Source organism: Hemiscyllium ocellatum, chromosome 2 (genome assembly GCF_020745735.1).
Source record: "Hemiscyllium ocellatum isolate sHemOce1 chromosome 2, sHemOce1.pat.X.cur, whole genome shotgun sequence".
Classification (NCBI taxonomy): domain Eukaryota; kingdom Metazoa; phylum Chordata; class Chondrichthyes; order Orectolobiformes; family Hemiscylliidae; genus Hemiscyllium; species Hemiscyllium ocellatum.
The window spans coordinates 136,795,619-136,815,542 of NC_083402.1; the positions used below are offsets into that span (position 1 = coordinate 136,795,619).

Here is a 19,924-nt window from a genome sequence, read left to right on the forward strand (position 1 = left end):
CAGCCTGTTACAGCCCCTACCCGACATGTCTGTCAGCCTTTTTGAAGCAGATTCTAAACAGACCAACTCGTCGTCGTCTGAAAATAAAACATTATTGGCAGCTGTGGACCTTGTTTACAAACTCGTCTCGGGTGGATGGGCAGGGCAGTACGAGAAACTTTGACTTTTGTTCTTATTTGGTGGGTCAGGCCATAAAAAAATGCTACCCTGAGCAATCAAGCAATTGAGCTCTCAGTAGTTATCCTAACATCATCTGCACACAATATTTAGTTGAATGCTTTAATTATCTCCAGATTAAATAAATCCAGTGCAATCCTGAACAGCTCCCCATCTTCCTTCTCCTTAAACTTCACTTCATGCTAAAATCTGCTGCCATTTTCTTTGCTCGCACTGAGTTCTAATCATCCATCCTTTCTTTCTTATACTGATTGACCTAAATTGGTTTCCAATGTATCAAATGTAAAAGGAAAATGCTTGAATTTTCATTATGAAGTCAGGTTTTACTGGAAGCACTCAGCAGGTCAGGCTGCATCTGTGGAGAGAGAAACAGATTTAACGTTTCAGATCAATGATCTTTCATCAGACCCTGATATGTTAACTCTTTCTCCCCGTTTCTGTAACCTCCACTTGACCCGTAACCATTCCAGAAACCAGCACCCCTTCTGTTCTAGACCAACATTCTTTGCTCCGTCATTAGTGGCCAAGACCAAGGATGCCATGGGTACATCAGGGCCCAATAACTGGGACCCACAGCTCCAAGGGACCCACTGCGTTCAGGTTGTATGGAGGATGGGTGCCTGAGGTCAGACGCAGTGCCAGGACATTTGCTTTCTCTGCCTAGTGCTGCAATGGCCATTGAGGCTCCATTCTCAGATTTCTCACTTTAAGCCTCTCCTCCTTCATACAGGATCACAGAGTCACAAAGCACTGAAATAGACCCTTCTGTCCAACCAGTCCACGCCGACCATAATACCAAACTAAACTAACCCCGCCTGCTTGTGTAACGTCTATTTCCCTCCATATATTTCTTATTCACGTACTTAGCCAAACATCTTAATCATTCTAACTGTATCCACATCCACCACTTTCTCAGGAAGTTCACTGTATACAAAAACCATTGTTTAATAAAAAAGCATTTTTAAAAAATATCTTTCTCCTCTCACCTTAAAAACAAGCCACCTAGTTTTTCAATCCTCACCCTAGGGAAAAGATGCCTGCCATTCACCTTTCTGTGTCCCTCATGATTTTATTAACCTCTATAACTTTATCCCTCACGATTTTATAACCCCTATACCTCTATGCTACAGTGGAGAAAAAAAAAATTCCAGCCTATCCAGCCTCCATTCCTAGCGATATCCTGGTAAATCTTTTCTGAACCCTCTCCAACTTAATAATGTCCTTCCTACAGCAGGCTGACCAGAACTGGACATGGTACTCGGGAAGAGGTCTCACCAACATCCAGTACATCACTCATTTTCTTTTTCACTTACCCTTTTGTCTGCTTCCTTGGGATGTTGTCAATTGAATTGCTCAGGTTACCCTGGCTGAGACACTTTGGGAAGTTTCGCTGCACTAAGAGTACTTGAAAAGCTCAATCCCACTAGATCGTGCCTCCTTTTTTTCATGTGGGTCGGTTTGCTCTTTTGCAAGTGGGGGTGGGGGCAATATAGAAGGGATCATTTTCTGATTCGATGTTTCTTATGGGGAGTGTAATGGACCAAGTCAAACCTCCTCAACACGTTTCAAGAAAGTAGCCCAGACCCTAACCATAGCCAGTTTTTTTACGCAGGTGTAAAGTGGATATTCCAGGAGTGATGCAGCAGGTCCAACCATTTAGTTTTAAGCAAAATAGAATTTATTTGCAAGATTACCAAATGAAACACACACAAAAGAGAACAGGATATAGAATAACTTAGGAGAAAGTGAGGACTGCAGATGCTGGAGATCAGAGCTGAAAATATGTTGCTGGCAAAGCGCAGGTCAGGCAGCATCCAAGGAGCAGGAGAATCGATGTTTCGGGCATGAGCCCTTCCTAAAGAAGGGCACATGCCCGAAACATCAATTCTCCTGCACCTTGGATGATGCCTGACCTGCTGCGCTTTTCCAGCAACACATTTTCAGTATAGAATAACTTAATCTATCCAAAAACCCAACAGATTAGCCTAACTTAATAATGCTGTTCCAAATACTTGTAACAATCCCCATAAACACCCCTTGGCACAAAAGGAAAACAAAATCAAAACGTAGGTTCTTACAGGAGAGGGGGCGGATCAGTATGGGCCTGCTTCTTTGGATCTAGCAACTACACAATAACTGACTGCTTTCAGTGAACAGGCAGACTGCTAAAAACCAAACCAAAGAAAAGCTGAGCTGGAAGAATTGGCCATTCTCCTTGCACTGTACAAGTGTATTTTTTAAACTTGAAAGCCTTTCTCCAGAGGCAGTATCTGTTAGCTATAATCAAACTGGCCCCAAAACCCTTCAAATCTAGACCTTTCAGAATTGCTGCTTTTATGATCTCTCTGGAAGAAAAAAGTCAAGGATCTTGTTAAAGGAAAAGCATAGTCAAGGGGTGTGAATAGAAAGTAGGGTCCTATGTTGTGCAGCAGATTAGGAATAGACCATTTCAGATTCTATCCAAGATGGCAATTTTGTCAGCTGCCCAGTGCATAATGAGATCCAGAATGTTGCCACAATTCTGCAAAGTTAAAGCAATGGAGGAAAAGCAAATCTGAGAAAATGAAGTTAATGCTTGAAAATTCAGTGCTAAAACACCAACCGTCCATTAGGAAATTAACACTTTGCCAATGGGAAGATTAGATTAGATTACTTACAGTGTGGAAACAGGCCCTTCGGCCCAACAAGTCCACACCGACCCGCCGAGGCGCAACCCACCCATACATTTACCCCTTACCTAACACTACGGGCAATTTAGCATGGCCAATTCACCTGATCTGCACATCTTTGGACTGTGGGAGGAAACCGGAGCACCCGGAGGAAACCCACGCAGACACGGGGAGAACGTGCAAACTCCACACAGTCAGTCACCTGAGTCGGGAATTGAACCCGGGTCTCAGGCACTGTGAGGCAGCAGTGCTAACCACTGTGCCACCATGCCGCCCAGGGTTCATGCTGAAGGCACCTTCTGGGTCAGACGTGGAGATAAAAATTAATTCAGGAGAGGGAGGGAAGAACCTTCAAAGTAATGACCAAAATGACACCTAAAGCTACATGAAAAACAGACTAACATTTGCAAAGTGGGAGCACTGGGATGTTAGTTGCTGTCATAACAAAGAGGTTCCAGCATTTTAGTTGTTATTGTACTTCTCAATCTTCTGCTAGTTTCTGATTAAAATTAGATTAGATTAGATTACTTACAGTGTGGAAACAGGCCCTTCGGCCCAACAAGTCCACACCGACCCGCCGAAGCGCATCCCACCCATACCCCTACGTTTGCCCCTTACCTAACACTACAGGCAATTTAGCATGGCCAATTCACCTGACCCGCACATCTTTTGGACTGTGGGAGGAAACCGGAGCACCCGGAGGAAACCCACGCAGACACGGGGAGAACGTGCAAACTCCACACAGTCAGTCGCCTGAGTCGGGAATTGAACCCAGGTCTCCGGCGCTGTGAGACAGCAGTGCTAACCACTGTGCCACCGTGCCACTCACTCAATTTGCCAAACAAGAAATGACAGTTGATTAGGCCAACAGTTGTGGCTAATTCTCTCATCGTTATAGAAATTATCAATCACCCGGCAAGTAAACATCTTGGTCTTTGCAAACATTTACAGAACTATTTCCTTTTGCGCCCCCGCCCCCCCATAGTTGTTGTTATTAACAGCAGGATGAAGATCAGACCGCAGTGACACTGTTTCATTGCAATCACTAAGATGTGCGGAAAACAAATTTTTGGGGGTTCAGAGAAGGGCATGCCTAATATTTCCTCTGTTCTGTGAACTCTTTCCATTCAGCAACTGGAAGCACATTGCGCATTCCCTTCACATACTAACGGCCCCGTGAGAGCGTGCGCTTTTCAAATGTAAGAATGCAAGAGGGTTTGAGCTGTAGGGAGAGGCTGAATAGACTGGTGTTATTTTCCCTGGAGCACTGGAGGCGGAGGGGTGATCTTATGGATAGGGTGAATGGTCAAGGCCTTTTTCGGAGGGTAGGGGAGTCCAAAACTAGGAGGGATAAGTCTAGGGTGAATGGGGAAAGATTTAAAAGGGACCTAACGGGCAACTTTTTCATGCAGTAAGTATGGATTGAGCTGCCAGAGGAACTTGAGGAAGCTAGTGCAATTAAGATATTTAGAAGACATCTGGATGGGTAGATGAATAGGAAGGGTTTGGAGGGCTATGGGCCAAGTGCTGGCAAATGGGACTAGATTAATTTAGGATATCTGGTCGGCGCAGATAAGTTGGACTGAAGGGTCTGTGTCTATGCTGTACATCCTCAGGACTCTATAACATTGGAAACTGCTTGACATTAGAGCCTACTTTCAATATAATCCCCTTCGAAAGCTCCGATGGCCTGAGTTGTTTTAATGGTACAAATATCCAAAAGCTTGATAAGTCCCATTCCAAAGCTCAAAGTCCTGTGATGCGAAGGGGACAAATGGAACAATCGTCCCTGAAGGGAAGATGGAGTAACAGCAGGGCACTCACTGCATAGGGATCAACATCACTCTCAGGAGGATCTGACAGGAAGTCTGCTGGAAGTGACAGGTCTTCAAGAACATAAATATTATTGTGAACTCAGGGCTTGGGCACCAATAGCATAACAAAATTAAATTTGTTTAAAAAGTACATTTAGAAAATGCAGCTTTCTAAAAGCAAAAACAACAATTAAGCTAGTCTTGCTGCCATAAATCACTATTTCAGAGAGCACTTTAAAGAGATTGGATCGGTAAAATTTAATCCGCGTCTATTGGTTGGCAGTTCATGAACGAGTAAACAGCGAGAACATGTACACACAGCATTTTTCAACTCAACAAATGTCAGTGACAGCCATTCTCTGATTCACTCCTCAGAGCAATGCCATGATAAATCAGTCGCCTTGCCTGTCGAAACGTAAACACAACTGGGAACTGTTGCATTCTCTGTAGCTATGACTCTCCCAATCAGAAGCCACTTGCCAACCAATCAGCACGGTCTGCTCTTACAACACCTTTACTTTGCTATTTCTTGTGAATTGTCCTGATGGGTCCGATATGAAAAGCTTCCACGAAGATTCTTTATGCAGAACAACTCAAAATTATTTACCCCCAAATATTTAGTGCAAGTAACGTTGCATCTATTCGCCATCATGAGAAGCTGACAGGGGGAGCCACCTTCCAAAACCACTGTTCGTGGTTTGATGTGACTGAGTGACCTGTCTGACCACTTCAGATAACAGAGAATCAATGATAACAGTCATTCGTGACTAAACTGAATAAGGATCAGAGGTTTCCTTTCTTACTGGATATTTATTTTTTAGAAATTTCCTTTTAAAAAAAAAGAAGTTTTTTTTGGCCACTTTCACAAACAATTGGTGTGGAATTGAGCTTGAAATCATTCCTGTCAAGGCATTTGGATCACTGGCCCAGTAACACCACACAACATCCCCTTATCCTAGAAGTGAACAAGAGGAACCTTAATGTGCAACTGCAGTAAAAAAAAATCAGCAGCCACACTCATCACTCTATAGCCAATGGAATGCTGATAGGAAAAGGGGCAAAGAAAACACTAACAATGTTTGCAGAGAAACAGTTCTTAAATATAGGGAAGGCCTAGTGGCATTATTGCTGAACTGTTAATCCAGAAGACATTCTGGGGACTCAGGTTGAAATCCCACCATAGCAGATGCTGGAATTTGAATTCAACAAAACTCTGGAATTAGGAATCTAATGATGCCCATAAAACAATTGTCAAATGTCGGAAAAATCCATCTGGTGCACTCTGTCCTGTAGGGAAGGAAACTGCCATCCTAACCTGGTCTGACATACATGTGACTCCAGACCCACTGCAATGTGCTTGACTCAACTGACCTCTGGGAAATTAGGCATGGGTAATAAATGCCAGCTTAGCCAGCAATGCCCACAACCTGTGAATGAATTTTTTTTTTAAAAATGAGCTGGTGTAGGTTGGGACTCTGATCAGATGGATGGGGTTTAGGGGCAGGGAGCAGAATAAGTGAGCTCAAGGTTCATTGTTGGAAGGGGCTCTGTTCAGCACAAGATGCCCAAAGAGAGATTCTCCCCTCCCCTGGCCCCAAACCACACTCCCTGACCTTCAATGTGCCATATGAATAGGAAAGGTTTAGAGGGATATGAGCTCAGTGCTGGCAAATGGGACTAGATTAATTTAGAGTATCTGGTAGAGTTGGACCAAAGGGTGTGTTTCCGTGCTGTTCATCTCTATGACTCTATGACACGGGTAGCCTTTACTGCTAGTAAAATACAAAAGGCAGTGGGTTAGGCTCTGGTGTGACTAACACTGATCGGTAAAATTCCAGCACAAGCAAGCAACTAAGCAATGAATAGTGGGGGCACAGCGGCACAGTGGTTAGCACTACTGCCTCACAGCACCAGAGACCCGGGTTCAATTCCCGCCTCAGGTGACTGACTTGTGGAGTTTGCACGTTCTCCCTGTGTCTGCGTGGGTTTCCTCTGGGTGCTCCGGTTTCCTCCCACAGTCCAAAGATGTGCGGGTCAGGTGAATTGGCCATGCTAAATTGCCCATAGTGTTAGGTAAGGGGTAAATGTAGGGGTATGGGTGGGTGGCGCTTCGGCGGGTCTGTGTGGACCTGTTGGGCCGAAGGGCCTGTTTCCACACTGTAAGTAATCTAATCTAATATAGAGCCCACCAACTTTCCTAGCACTGCCTGTCAGCCTGTAAGGTGGTTGTACTGTTCTCGCCAAGATGCATGAACTAGCTTGTTGGACAGTTGTGGTGATGTGGGGACCTGCTGTACAATATTTTGAGCATCAGGGCCCAGAGACTACAGTTAGTGATCAGCAGGGAATGGATGATGCAATGGAAATATCACTGGACCAGCCAGCCAGGCAGAAACCCATGTTATTGTTCTCACGGACATGGGTTCAAATCAAATCCATGGCAGATGGTGGAATTTTCAATTGGAATTTGTGGAGTCGAGAATTGGCCTAGCCACACTCCTGATGAACAGCTTATGCTTGAAACATCGACTCTCCTGCTTCTCGAATGATGCCTGACTGGCTGTGCTTTTCCAGCACTCCACTTCCCATTTAATCACTGTCAACCCATCTGGTCCACTAATATCCTTTTAGGGGAGGAACTGTCATCTTCACCTGGTCTGGCCTAAATGGGACTCCAGACTCGCAGCAATGTCCCATCTACCTTCTTGATAATTGGGCTAGGCAATGAATTCTGACCCAGCCACATACCATGAACAAATTTTAAAAAGTTAGCAGGGATTCCAAGAAAATGGCATAGCAATTTCCCAGACTCTGGAGAGAAAGAGAAGGTGGTGACTTGCTACACAAGGATCGTGAGGTATATATTACATCAAAAATTCCCTGAACTTTTCCGAACGAACACAAAGGAAAAATAGGTAATATTAATACTTCCCAAATGGTAATGAAATAGTTTAGGAAGAAACTGAGTGACCTAAGATGTTAAGATTCAATGTTCAACATGTCCAACAAATATAGAGTAGCAAACAATGTAACTATTAGGATGCTGAACCAATCAGCCAAACAGTAGAATGCTGTGGTGTACACTATCAGAAGTCCATGAACAGCTCCTAGCTACCTATTGTGCTTGGGTAACTTTTGGGTGTGGGGAGGAGGAGAATCAATGGATATTAAGGCAAAAAAAGCATTGGGCGCGGCTTTTTAAGGTGTTTGGGGATGCCAGGGAGCAATGGGTGATGATGGATGAACCCAATAAGGCAATGATCCCTCAGCAGCTTTTTCCAAATAAGTGACTGAGCATTGATATGTGATAGTGATAATGATAGTGTGAGAGAGAGAGAGAGAGAGTGTGTGTGTGAGAGAGAGAGAGTGAGTGTGTGAGAGAGAGAGAGAGAGAGAGAGAGAGAGAGAGAGAGAGAGAGAGAGAGTGTGTGTGAGAGAAAGCAAGCTTCCATTATTAGGTCTAGTGTTTTGTTTCCCTTAGCGTTTCATGCTTACTCAGAGTTGCATATACTGCTTGAGTTCAGTGGCAAATAATGCCTCAACATCGAACCAGAGGCCCCTATTATGCAAGTGTCCCACAAACCCAGAGCAGTGTCACTGAAGAAGCTAATACCTCAATGCATCTGGTACCACTCATTCTATTTGCCTTGCTATCTCCCTCTGCACTTGAGACCCTCCTTAAACTCCACCATCTTTCATCACCTTTTGGTCATATCTGCTAACATCATTTTCATTATGCTTCTGTGAAATGTTACAGGACCATTTATAGTGTCATAGAATCATACAGCATGGAAAAAGACTCTTTGGTCCAACCAATGCATGCCAAACATAATCCCAAAATAAATTACCTCAAATCTTCTTAGTTACTTCCTCAAAAAACCCGATCAAGTTCGAGAGACACTATTTTCCTTGCACAAAACCATGCTAATATCCCTAATCATTCCTTGCCTCTCCATATAAATCCTATCTTTCAGAATCACTGGTCAACAACTTACCCACCACCGAAGGTTGGCAGAGGAATTGCCACAGGAGACTTCTGAACTACTTTCTTACTTTTCCTGAAAGTCACCTTAAAGTGCTCAATAAATAGAAGAGCCGTGATGATTATCGACACAATTCTTATACTTCCCCTCCAATGGCTGTACTCTTTGGGATGAGCCCAATTGGCAGCAGCAAATTTAACTGTGGGTTTTAGTTGACAAACCTGTCCTGAGTGAGTTATTTCTGGTATGATGCATCCTGCCTGACAATGTACCGATGCAACTTTAAACCCATAACAACACATTGAAACACTGCATTGTAGCCAATTATATTCTCAGGGAAATCTCATGTTTAAACATGCTCCTACAAGCCCTTGCCTGCCACAATGAAACAAGATGCCTTTGAAAGACAGCACCACCCAATTCATTGTGTGTTGACATCTCCAGGTGTGTTGCAATGAATTTGGAAGCTTTGTCTATTAGTCTTAAATGAAAGTGTGAGCATGCAAGTGTGGGACTTGGTGCTGATTGGGAGCTGAAAACATACAGGCAAGTGGACATTGCAACTTCAGTTGAATGATTTGCATGGTACAAACCAAAGGAGTAGCCATGGACACCCGCATGGGCCCCAGCTGTGCCTGCCTCTTCGTAGGATATGTAGAACAGTCCATCTTCCGCAGCTACACTGGCACCACCCCCTATCTTTTCCTCTGCTACATCGATGACTGTATCGGCGCTGACTCATGCTCCCACGAGGTGGTTGAACAGTTCATCCACTTTACCAACACCTTCCACCCAGACCGTCACAGACACCTCCCTCCCCTTCCTAGACCTCTCCATTTCTATCTCGGGTGACGGAATCGACACAGACATTTACTATAAACCGACCGACTCCCACAGCTACCTAGAGTACACCTCCTCACACCCTGCCCCCTGTAAAAACGCCATCCCATACTCCCAATTCCTTCGTCTCCGCCGCATCTGCTCCCAGGAGGACCAGTTCCAATACCGTACAACTCAGATGTTCGCCTACTTCAAAGACCGCAATTTCCCCCCACACGTGATCGATGATGCCCTCCACCACATCTCCTCCACTTCCCACTCCTCCACCCTTGAGCCCCTCCCCTCCAATCGCCACTAGGACAGAACCCCACTGGTCCTCACCTACCACCCCACCAACCTCCATATACATCGTATCATCCGTTGTCATTTCCGCCACCTCCAAATGGCCCCACCACCAGAGATATATTTCCCTCCCCACCCCTATCAGCATTCCGGAGAGACCACTCCCTCCGCAACTCCCTCGTCAGGTCCACACCCCCTACCAACCCAACCTCCACTCCCAGCACCTTCTCCTGCAACCGGAAGAAATGCAAAACTTGCGCCCACACCTCTCCCCTTACTTCCCTCCAAAGCCCCAAGGGATCCTTCCATATCCATCACAAATTCACCTGCACCTCCCCTCGCATCATTTACTGCATCCGCTGCACCCGATGTGGCCTCCTTTATATTGGGGAGACAGGTCACCTACTTGCGGAACGGTTCAGAAAACACCTCTGGGACACCCGGACCAACCAACCCAACCACCCCGTAGCTCAATGCTTCAACTCCCCCTCCCACTCCACCAAGGACATGCAGGTCCTTGGACTCCTCCATCGCGAGACCATAGCAACACGTCGGCTGGAGGAAGAGCGCCTCCTCTTCCGCCTAGGAACCCTCGGAACACAAGGGATGAACTCAGATTTCTCCAGTTTCCTCATTTCCCCTCCCCCCAGCTTGTCTCAGTCAAATCCCGCGAACTCAGCACCGCCTTCCTAACCTGCAATCTTCTTCCTGACCTCTCCGCCCCCACCCCGGCCTATCACCCTCACCTTACCTCCTTCCACCTATCGCATTTCCAACGCCCCTCACCCAAGTCACTCCTCCCCCCCCTTTTATCTTAGCCTGCTGGACACACTTTCCTCATTCCTGAAGAAGGGCTCATGCCTGAAACGTCGACTCTCCTGCTCCTTGGATGCTGCCTGACCTGCTGCGCTTTTCCAGCAATGCATTTTCAGCATATTTTAAAACTAACAAATCTTTTGTGTAGCACAGGAAGAGATGTGGGATCTAAGAAGCACACAGACTAAACATGCCAATGAGTGCTTCAGAAAGAGGGACTTATTTTTATAATTCAGCAATTCCCCTTTGTACATTTTGCCCTCAACTCCAGCCTTGGCATAACAGGTGCACACTTGCCTTGGAGTCAGACAGCTATGTTAAAGTTTCATTCCAGAATTTCAGTGCGTGATGTAGACTGAAGAAATGCTACAATTCATGGATGGTGTCTTTTGGATGAGCTGTCAATCCAAGACCCTCTCTGCTCAGATGGATAGAAAAGGTAACATGTTATCATTGGAAGTGAATAATAAGTTGTTCTGGCCAGCACTCTGCTGTCCGCCTACACCTTTGCATATGCTCTGTGCACATAAGCAAATGTTCCAGTCAGTGTAATGATAAGGAGGACATACTCATGAAATAGTGAAAAGGTGGGATATAAAAATACGCCCCTCCAGGATCAATACCTGTGAGCAGTATCTCTCAGTTCAAGTCCAAAGTGGCCATTGGATACGTTGTTTTGAGTTTGTACCTCTGACACAGAGATGCACTTTATGGAAACACATGACAGCAATCCAGAAACATAGTTTTGTGGGATTATGGATAAAAAATGTTGAGGCCCTCTGGTCTGCTGCATGCAAATCTCTAATTTGTGTTCTCAGTGGGGGATGCTGCAAACCAGACTGCAAGTTCACAATACATCCATGCATGTATGAACTAACGGTGAATTCTGACAGACTATTTGATGACTACCATAGAATCGTCGAGCAGTACAGCATAGAAACAGACCCTTCAGTCTAACTCATCCATGCTGACTAAACACCCTAAATTAATCTTGTCCCTTTTTGCCAGTATGTAGCCCATATCCCTCTAAACCCTTCCTATTCATATACCCATCCAAATGCCTTTAAATGTTGGAATTGTACCAGCCTCCACCACTTCCTCTGGCAGCTCATTCCATACACACACCACACTGTGTGAAAAGAATTGCCCCTTAGGTCCATTTTAAATTTTCACTCTCTCACTTTAAACCTACTAAACCACCCTTTAGTTTTTGATTCCACTACCTTGAGGAAAAGAACTTGGATATTCACCCTATCTATGCCCCTCATGATTTTTTAAACCTCTATGAAAGGTCACCCCTCAGCCTCAAATGCTCTAAGGAAAACAGCTCCAGCTTATTCAGCCTCTGTCTATAGCTCGAACCCTGACAACATCTTTGGAAATCTTTCTTGAACCCTTTCAAGTTTCAGAATATCCTTTCTATAGCAGGGTGCCAAGAATTGAACACAATATTCCAAAAGTGGCATAACCAACATCCTGTTCAGCCACAACATACCTCCCAATTCCTATAATCAATGCTCTGATTAATAAAGGTAAGTAGAAAAAATGCCTTCATTATTCCGTCTACCTGTGACTCTACCTTCAAAGGAGCTATGAACCTGCACCCCAAGGTCTCTTTGTTCAGCAGCACTCCCTCAGACCTTACCATTAAGCGTAGAAGTCCTGCCCTGATTTGCCTTTCCAAAATGCAGCACATGTTGATCTAAATTAAACTTCATCTGCCATGCCTCAGCTCACCGGCCCATCTGGTCAAGGTTTCTGGGTAATCCAAGATGGAGGACAGGAAAAAATTGTGAGCTTTTTCTGTGGAGCTGATTTCCTTGAAACTTCGGAGCAATACGTACTGTTGTCTAAACTGTTGTGTTGTTTTGGAACTTTGGGGGGGGGGGGGAAATGATCAAAAACAACTTTTAAAAAAAAGGAGGAAGAGAGAGAGAAAGCAGAGACCATGTGGACGGTGAAAATTGGAGAAATAAACCTGCCCAGCTGTGCGACCCATCAATAGACATAAAACTGACCTCAGTCAACAGTCATACATGCGTTTCTTCCAACTTGGGTCACTGAAATGGTATCGGATCAATGCCTTGGTTCACCTTATCGTTCCCTTTCTTCATTTGAGGAAGGCTCAGTTCAAAAGGTAACAAAACCCACAATGTCACTTCGGCCTGACAGATGTTGCTAACTCAGCCTGGATCAAAGCTACACCAACGACTGCCTAGCTCAGTAGCACCGCATTTTAGTTTTCAGACCATTTTTGTTTAGGCATCTTCTTTCACATGAAAGAATAGTGGTTTGATCCTTGATGATTTTGATGTTGCAGTTTATTCCAAGTTTCAGTCAGTGGGAACTTGAAGAGGGAGAGGTAAGTTAGAAAGATCAGTGAGACTAAACTGGAAAGAAATACAGAAAGCAAAGAAATCCAAGCCAACAAACAGAAGGAGAGAACAATTCAAGTAATTGCACCTACACAGGACTCCTGACGTAGATTAAAAACCTCAAGGTACTTAAAATCAGTAAATGCTGGGAAAACTCAGCAGGTCTATCATCATTCGTTAACAGAGTTAACAGAGTTTTAAGACGATTTGCACTGGATCTGAAACATTAACTCTGTTTTTTTTCCTCTCTCTGCAGGTACTGCCAGACCCGGATTGCTCCAGCATTTCTGGTATTTATTTAAAGGTTTCAGGAATTTTCAGCACTTTGTGAAGTGCCTTGGTAAATAAAAGCAGAGGCTGACGTCTACCATAAAGAGACAGCCAGAGGCTGGAGTGTCAAAATATTCACCAAACGATGTAGCTTCAATGCAGAGTCTTAAAAAGAGAGAGAGCGAGCAGGGGATGGAGAGTTACAGTGATGGGAATCCAGTGTTTGGGATCTACGGGTGTGGAACACAAGATCATATTTGAAGGTTTGCTGAGTTTGGGAATGTGGCTTGCAGCAGCTTCCAGTCGCTTGAATAAGAAAATACCTGTCAGTGCTTTAAAGTGCACTGCACTGATATTCGAATGGATTGGTTTCAATCACAGGTAGCTAGAGAGCAGATCAATTAAAGTAACAGTTAAGTACTGGATACATCATCTAAACATTTTATTCCAATGCAAGAACCATTTAGATGTGACTGGATGGGGCTCTCAAATCTTGCTTTGCCGACTAAGGGCTTTCTTTTCTGTCACTTATCTGGGTTGTGAAATTCAGAAGATAATTCGACTGTGTTGAAGTGCAAGCCTTTGAATGCATTGATGATAAGGTTTATTACTTGTCATCATATTTTATATTGATAGCTGGTGTATTCTATCACTTTATGCCCCAGTATTTGATGCAGATGTCAAAGGTTCAGCTTTGATCTCCACAGCGCTGTTCAATGTTCTGTCACAACCAGCCAATCAGTTCACTTCCCTGACCACAACAGCTGCTTCCATTTTTGTCAAGTTATTTTTACAAAGGTATGTTTTGATATTGCCAATAGTAGTCGTTATATTGAAAGAATTGCTTTGAAGGAGGATCGTACTGGACAAAGAATTTGTGTTTAGGTAAAGTTGCTATCGTCCCACCGGCCCACAGGGCTACTCTCTCATTTAGTGAGGGAGATGCCTGGTTTAACCTTAGGATCACACTCAGACAAGGGAGAGATTGAGAAGGGGGGTCCTTCATGATAATCTCAGTCGGTGTGGGAACTGAACCAACGCAGATGGCAATCTGCATCACAAACTGTCTGTTAATTTAACTGATCCCCTTTGCACTTATGCGGTGTCTTTTAGGCTCAGAATATCCCAAAGCACTTCATTGTCAATTAAGTAGCTTTGAGGTGTAGTCTCTGATGTAACATGAAAAAGGAAGCAGCCAATTTGCACACACACTGCAAGGAGATAAAACCAATGTATAAAACTGTTTTGGAGACTTGGCTTGAAAGAATTTTGTCCATGCTACTGGTTTGAAATCCTTCGTCTAGTTCAGAAAGTACCTTTATGTGCTTGGTTTCCATTCACAGGGGGAGATGGATCCTCTTAACATCTCATCCAAATACCACCACTTCTGACAGCAGAACAACATTGAGCATACTGTCCAGATGACACTGGATGACAAGTCTCTGGTATGGAGTTTGAATGTGAAACTTTCTGATCCAAGAGATGAGTGCATAAGCCCTGAACCAAAGCCAGCCAGTGATGCTACTCTTAATGTTTTCTCAGCAAGAAAGTCCATGTGAACTTTATCCATGCAATTCACACTCCTAAACAATCCTTGCATTTGCTAAATCAGTCATTTATTTCTGCTTTAGACCAAGATCTTAACTTAAATATGCTTTATTTAGAATTTGGTAGGTTTTGTTGTGTCATAATTCACTACACTGTTTAAAGTTCATGGATTTATCTAAATTCTTTGATTACTCAAGCACTATCAAGAGAACAAACAAGAACACAATGCATGCCACAAGAAACCTTGGCTGGAAACAACCATGTTGTTTATATTTCAAAGGCATCTACACCTTAATTATGTATTTAAGATAAATGAACAGTCATACACCATAACAGCAAAAATAATGTGGTTTCAGCCGTTAGGGGTTCACTTTCTATTCCTCATCAGAGTGTGAACTCATTTTGTCTTCACCTTGATCTGGGACCGTTACCTTCAGTGCTTTTCCACTCTTGCTCACTTGCATGTATAAACCTTTATCGTTACGACAAAAACAGGAACATTGGTTACTTGATGCCTGTCTGTGTTTCACAGTAAATGGCATTCAGCTCTTTCTGAGTTCAGCTTAAGGAAGAGGTCACATGGCACAATTCCTGTTTAATGAAACCTTCAGCTACTTCCTTTGGTGTATGTTCATTTTAAATGATTTGGCAGGTGAACCTTTGTTGGATGCAAAGGACTTGAGTAGGTTTATCTCAAAGCAGCACATATGAAGGGCAGTTACTCTGTCCCTACTGAACAGGTTTTGGCCACTTGTTTGGTGACCTATGGTATCAAGACCCAGAATTGACATTGTAAGGGCAATTTGCAGAAATCTGATTTGCATTTATTTCAGTGAAGATGACTGAATGGGTGTTCTGATTTATATTATTAGGTTGCATACTGTGATATAGTGATGAACTAATGATATCATCTCAAAGATATACAGACATGCTATGCCTCTTGAAATATATTGATGTACTGACCTTCAGACATGTACAGAGACAATTTCATCTCATGACAGAAATAATAATATGGGGAAATAATGCTAAAGTTAACGAATTAGATGGGAAATCATCCAACAGGGGTTATACAAACTTGAAAATTGCATCTCCCTCACTCTACAAAGGCTGTGCATCTGTTGATAGTGGGTTAATTGGAGCTTTCAAGATTGAGGTCAATAGGTTTCTGTTGGATAACAATATCAACGGATATGTCATTGAGGTCACAATTAACCATGTTAAAAGAGATTGACATAACATTTCAATGGGCTCAACGCCTCTGTACGTGTGACAGGAGGAATCAAACGAATCATGCATCATTTTGTCACAGTGAGGTAATACCCAGCACAGAAACAGACTGTCCCATTTGTTGTACAAGCATCTAAAAATAAAGCTGAAAAAGTAACTGAAAGAAATTGTTGGCTTCTTATGAAATGCATAAAGTGCTATGTGTGGGAAGAATGTTTGGCAACAGAATTTGCAGTTATACAACTGTTTGTTACATCTACCCAATGCCCTATTGTGTTTTGTATTAAGTCAGTGAATGGAATAGACAATCCACTCAACATTGCTCTATGGGCAAACCAGACTCATTGAGCATAGAAACATACCCTTTAGACCAACGACCATGTTCCCAAACTAAACTAGTCTCACCTGCCTGTGCTTGGCCCATGTCCCTCCAAACCTTTCCTATTCATGTACTTATCCAAATGTCTTTTAAACATTGTAACATTCACCACTTTCTCTTGCAGTTCACTCCACTCATTAACCACACTGTCTAAAAAGGGTGCCCCTACGTGGCAGCCAATCAGACATAGAAAGATTCCACAAAGAGCAATGAACATGACGTTTTGTCAGAGGTAATGATCTCCGAATAAAACTCGGGGGGGGGGGGGGGGAGAAAGAAGAAGAGTGGGTGCCCCGGAGTGCAGCTGTGTGTGGAAATCAAAGTGGGTCATTTTACACTGAACACTCATTACACAGGGTTTTTGACTGAATAATGGGGAAGTTACTAAGTCAGCACCCTGATTATGCTGGTTGTGAATTTTCCATCTTCCGCCCCTTAATAAAATGTGTGAATCTGAATATCTTTTCCTTAACTTGTTAAAAGTTTACATCCGCTGCTTATTTTTATTTTTAGGTCCTCTTTATTAATCGTTAAACAGCTTAAGTGGAGCTTGCGCCCACAGGGAAACCACGGAGTGACAGAGAACTTGGCTGCGTTTCAAACTGTTATTTGAAATAGAACAGATGAGAGTCTGAAACCTTCAGGGAACCGATCAAAGCAAAAAAGTAGAAAGACCTTTAATTTCTCTGGCGTCTTTCACATGCTCACGATGTCCCGAAGCACCATGCAGACAATGAGGTGCTTTTGACGTGGAGTCAGGAATAAGAAATAAATAGTGCAGCAAGATCCCGGAGGCAGAAGGAGCCACAGCTTATATCTCTATAGCTCCTTTAAAGCAATAAAACATTCCAAATCTCTTTGCAAACATAACCAAACAAAATTCAATACTTTCATTACAATTCAGCTCTGAGGGGAAATAGTTTGAAACACATAAAAAAGAATCTGTTGAATTAAGAGATAAAGCACATCAATACACATGTAAAGAGGCATGCTCCTGATAATTATCATCACGACACCATAGCATATGACCTCAGTCTCTGAGACATTGTATAGCCTATCTTAACTTTGGCTCTTGAACCATGACCTGCTGATAGTTAAGATTAGAATGGTACTGGAAAAGGACAGCAGGTCAGGCAGCATCTGAGGAGCAGGAAAATCAACGTTTCGGGCAAAAGCCCTTCATCCATTCCTGAGATGCTGCCTGACCTGCTGCGCTTTTCCAGCACCACCCTAATCTTGGCTCTAATCTGCAGTCCCCATTGCTGCCTGCTGATAGTTATACATAGGGATAATAAAATGGGTGATTGTAAGTTTAGTTAAAGAAATACCGTTTTCTGGACTGCCTGAGGAGCAAAGGAGGATAGAAAGGCAAAATGATTTAGAGTATGAATTCCAGAATTTAGTGCTGAGGCAACGACTGCTAATGAAGAAGAAATTAAAGGTGAGAATCAAAAACAGAAATTGCTGGAACAGCTCAGCAGTATTGTGGAGAAAAATCGGACTAACATTTCAGTTCGAGGGACACTTCCTCAGAAACATTAACTCTGATTTCTCTTCATAGATGCTGGCCATGTTGCTGAGCCTTTCCAGCGATAGCTGTTTTTGTTTCTGATATACAGCTTCTGCAGTTCTTTCAGTTCATATTTAAAATGAAGAAATGTTTAAGTGACAAAATGCAGAAATCTTGGAGAAGACAGTAAAGAGGTTCCAGAAACAGGCAGGGGTATAAGAAAGGGTCTTGAAAGCAAGGATAGCATTTTTAAAATTCGAGTTGCTTATCAAGGAACTAAAGTAAGTAAGTGAGAACAGAGGAGATAAGTGAACAGGGCGAGGTGCTGCATTTTGGGAAAGCAAATCTTAGCAGGATTTATACACTTAACGGTAAGGTCCTAGGGAGTGTTGTTGAACAAAGAGACCTTGGAGTGCAGGTTCATAGCTCCTTGAAAGTGGAGTCGCAGGTAGATAGAATAGTGAAGGCAGCATTTGGTATGCTTTCCTTTATCAGTCAGAGTATTGAGTACAGGAATTGGGGAGGTCATGTTGTGGCTGTACAGGACATTGGTTAGGCCACTGTTGGAATATTGCATGCAATTCTGGTCTCCTTCCTATCAGAAAGATGTTGTGAAACTTGAAAGAGTTCAGAAAAGATGAACAAGGATATTGCCAGGGTTGGAGGATTTGAGCTACAGGGAGAGGCTGAACAGGCTGGGACTGTTTTCCCTGGAGCGTTGGAGGCTGAGGGGTAACCTTATAGAGGTTTACAAAATTATGAGGGGCATGGATAGGCTGAATAAGCAAAGTCTTTTCCCTGGGGTCGGGGAGTCCAGAACTAGAGGGCATAGGTTTTAGGGTGAGAGGACAAAGATATAAAAGAGACCTACAGGCAACTTTTTCACGCAGAAGGTGGTACGTGAATGGAATGAGCTGCCAAAAGAGGTGTTGGAGGCTGGTACAATTGTAACATTTAAGAGCTATTTGGATAGGTATATGAATAGGAAGGGTCTGGAGGGATATTGGCCGGGTGCTGGCAAGTGGGACTAGATTGGGTTGGGATACCTGGTCAGCATGGACGGGTTGGACCAAAGGGTCTGTTTCCATGCTGTACATCTCTATGACTCTAAGTGAGATGAACAGAGCTTTGAGGGACCTCAAGTTGTGGAAGGTAAAACAAAGGAGAGCAACTAAGAGAGTGTGTCAAAAAAGTAAAGGCTAGAGGTAACGTAAGCAAATAGACTGCAATAAAAGGTCAAAGTTAGCAATCATATGGTGGTTTAAATAGGCACTCAGTGATATAATAGGGACATGTTAGATTCACAACAGTTGAAAACAGTTTGCTTTTTAGCCTGAGATATTCAGCAAAGGGAGGGGTGAAGTAATTGATAAGGGAGCAGTTTGAGTGTTTCCTGCCACAATAGCTTCCCATATGTCAATTTGGAAGAAACATCGCTATCAGATCTGATGAACAGAAGGATCAACAGCAATTGAGGGGAGGGGAATCAGTGAGCAATCATGTGTAGGTGGGAAGTGACTATTTGTGGACAATATCACCAAGGCGCAATAGTTAGATGAGGCATAGGATGAGCCAAAGGGTAAATCCTAGGGAGACAGCAGATAAGTGTGTGGATATGGGAAGAATCAGCAGTGGAGGTGAGCCTTTGTTTGTGATGAATGGAGCCAGACCAGAGCTGTGTGACGGTGCAGGGGCACTGGAGGATGTTGTGCAAATCAAGTCAAAGACCATGTACAAATCAAAACACATTTCTTATACACAGAGATGTTCATCTGTCATTTCCGTAAGTGAGAATTTGGTACAACACCAACAAAAACTTAACTGGAGAGACTGAAAAATGGAATACTGGGGAAACGGGCATGGAGTTTAGAAGTAACAACATGTTCAAGGACTTTCAGGAGAAACAGTATGTTAGATATCAGACTATGTCCTGCAAAGATGAAGTGGATCAAGGTTTTATTTTAAAAAGGAACATCTTGGAATGGCAGATTTTGTTATGAAGTTGAAGGCATGTAATTTACCTTTCAGAGAGAG

General features: G+C 43.4%; 1 protein-coding gene across 4 annotated transcripts in view; it reads right to left on the bottom strand.

Moving 5' to 3' along the window:
• Window positions 1–19,924, bottom strand: part of LOC132825315 (methylcytosine dioxygenase TET2-like) — a 181,783-nt gene that overhangs the window by 106,787 nt on the left and 55,072 nt on the right. The window contains exon 1 of one of the 4 annotated variants that reach the window (XM_060840460.1): window positions 8,656–8,720. The exons of the other annotated variants lie outside the window; for them this stretch is intronic. The gene's annotated coding sequence lies outside the window, so the exon portion shown is untranslated. Of the gene's footprint in view, window positions 1–8,655; window positions 8,721–19,924 lie in introns of those variants that run through there. 4 annotated transcript variants of the gene reach the window in all.